The following is a 2,317-nucleotide window of genomic DNA, read 5'->3' on the forward strand; positions in this document are numbered from 1 at the left end:
ACTTTAGCAAAGCTGATAGATACTATATTAGTTTCCTATTGTGACTAAAAAATCGCCACAAATTTAGTAGCCTAAATCACCACAGATTTATTTTATAGTTCTGGAGCCCAGAAGTCTGATACCCTCAGGGCTGTGTTTCTCTGGAGGCTCTAAGAGAAGGGCCTGCTTCCATGCCCTTTCTGGTGCCTATAGAGGCTGCCTCCATTCTCCGGCTTGTGGCCCGTTCCTGCATCTTCAAAGGGCCTCTGTGATTACACGGGACTCCCCTACATCACAAGGATAATCTCACGCGAGAGTCTTAATCCCATCTGAAAAGTCCTTTTGCTACCTAAGGTAACTCTCACAGGTTCTGGGGATTAGGACATGGCTTTCCTGCAAGGGAGGGGGGGGAATCATTTATTCAGCTTACCTGAGCTACCAAAAATAAAAACTAAATTTCCCAGCCTCTCGTGCATCTAGGTTTAGGCCATGTGAATGAGCTCTGGCAATGGATATGAGCAAAAGGGACGTATACCCTGAGTCATGCCCTAAAATGAGGATGCATTATTTGCTAAAATGTGAAGGAGCGAGTCCTTTTGGACCATGCCAGTGAGGGCAGTGTGTGGGTGTGGTTCAGCAGCAAGAGCCTACGTCTCGGATAATCTCTGGGAGCAAAGCCCACATACCAGCTTAGCCTATTCCATGAGAGGAAAATAACCTTCTGTCTTGTTTAAGTGAGGCAGACAGAGGTACGCCTTACTTGGTACATTATTCTAGTAGAACAGGGAGCTATAACTGGCAGAGTAGTTTGGGACTTCAGCAGCATTTATCAAAATCTCCTATGATTTTCATGTGCTCAAGATAGAAAAATATGAATTAAAGCCAATAGGTAGGTTTATAATTGAGTGACCATAAAAGTACAGATTAATGGGTTAATATTAATCTCTACAGAGAAGTTTTAATGTTATGGCCTGTTACATGCTCCAGATAGGTCAGATGTTTAACACAGTCTAAATGTTTAATCTTCTTCCAAGGGCCTCACTTGTACAGACTGTAGGTGCAGGAGAATATGTCAGGAATGGCAACAGATGGTGAAGGGACTTAAAGCCACATCATATAAGGAGCAATGGAAAAACAGCAATAAAGATATGAGAGAGGCCTTCAGATATTTATTGATTATTTATTAGGTATAAGGCACAATGCTAAGTGATGTGGGGTAGGAAAGATGAAAAGGACACATGTAGTTGTTTCTTCTCATAGAGGATGAAAGACATTTATGTAAATGTATACAAGGTTACCCACCAAAGACTTTCCTTGCGAGGTGGCTCAATAAGAGCCTATTTTATGGGGGTTCTTTAGTTTCTTTCTACTTTATGTTTTGTTGCTCTAGCAAAAAGTCCTTTTATCCATCCCTGGTAGCTGACGACTCATCAGAAAGTGCTGGAAACATGTCTTACTCTGGCAAGAAATCGGCTGTGTTTCTAGGAATTGGTCCCGAACGTTCCAGTTACCATCAACCATAAAGCTCTTTAGGGGGCCTATTAGGTCCATTTATGGTTTAAAAAAAAACTGAATGAGAAGAATAAGGGCTTTTGAGAATGAAGCCAAAAAAGGGAACGGGTAGGAAACTGAAGAGGAGATAGGAAAAGGTGGTCCTGAACTTGGGATGTCTATCCCTGAGAGTCAGACCAGTTGGACCATGACCCAGAGTCCCAGGGGCAGTGGACCCCAAGAGGCGTGGTGAGAAGTGAGACTCATGAGTGTCCTGTGCATGTCTTGGAGCTACGAACCTCAGGACCTCAACCTCTCAGCCCTTCATCAGGCCATGAGTGGGACGCTGGCCCTGTCTGTGCTTCCAGCACTCACCCGCAAGCCCTCTGCCACAATTCCCCGAGTCCCTGATGAACACCAGAAGGAAACCATAATTGTTCTTGGTGCTGACCTAGGGCACATTATTGCCCTCTGATCTGGGAGTGCAAGCAGTGAGTATCCTGTTGCACAAGTAATTATAGCATAGGAATCATGTGGGTTCCCGGGAGCAGTGCCATTTCACCATCCCTGAAAGATAGCCACAACCTAGATAAACTGAAATATCATTCAAGTTTCCCTTTACGGACAGGCTCTGGAGAAATGTCTGATTTCTTTCTTTCTATGTCCAAATCTTAGGAGAGTTTAGAACAGTTTCAATTTTACCCATGAACAGCAACTTCTGTCCTCTAGTCCTTCTGTACCCTTTCCTGACCTTGGAACAAGCCTACATTCTCCCCCCCCCCCCCCCCCCCCGGAGCCCTCAGCCTTCTTTCTGCCTCCCGGGTCCCACCCTCCTGCAGTGGGGGTA

The sequence above is a fragment of the Miniopterus schreibersii genome, assembly GCF_964146895.1.
Source record: "Miniopterus schreibersii genome assembly, chromosome: 20".
Taxonomy (NCBI): domain Eukaryota; kingdom Metazoa; phylum Chordata; class Mammalia; order Chiroptera; family Miniopteridae; genus Miniopterus; species Miniopterus schreibersii.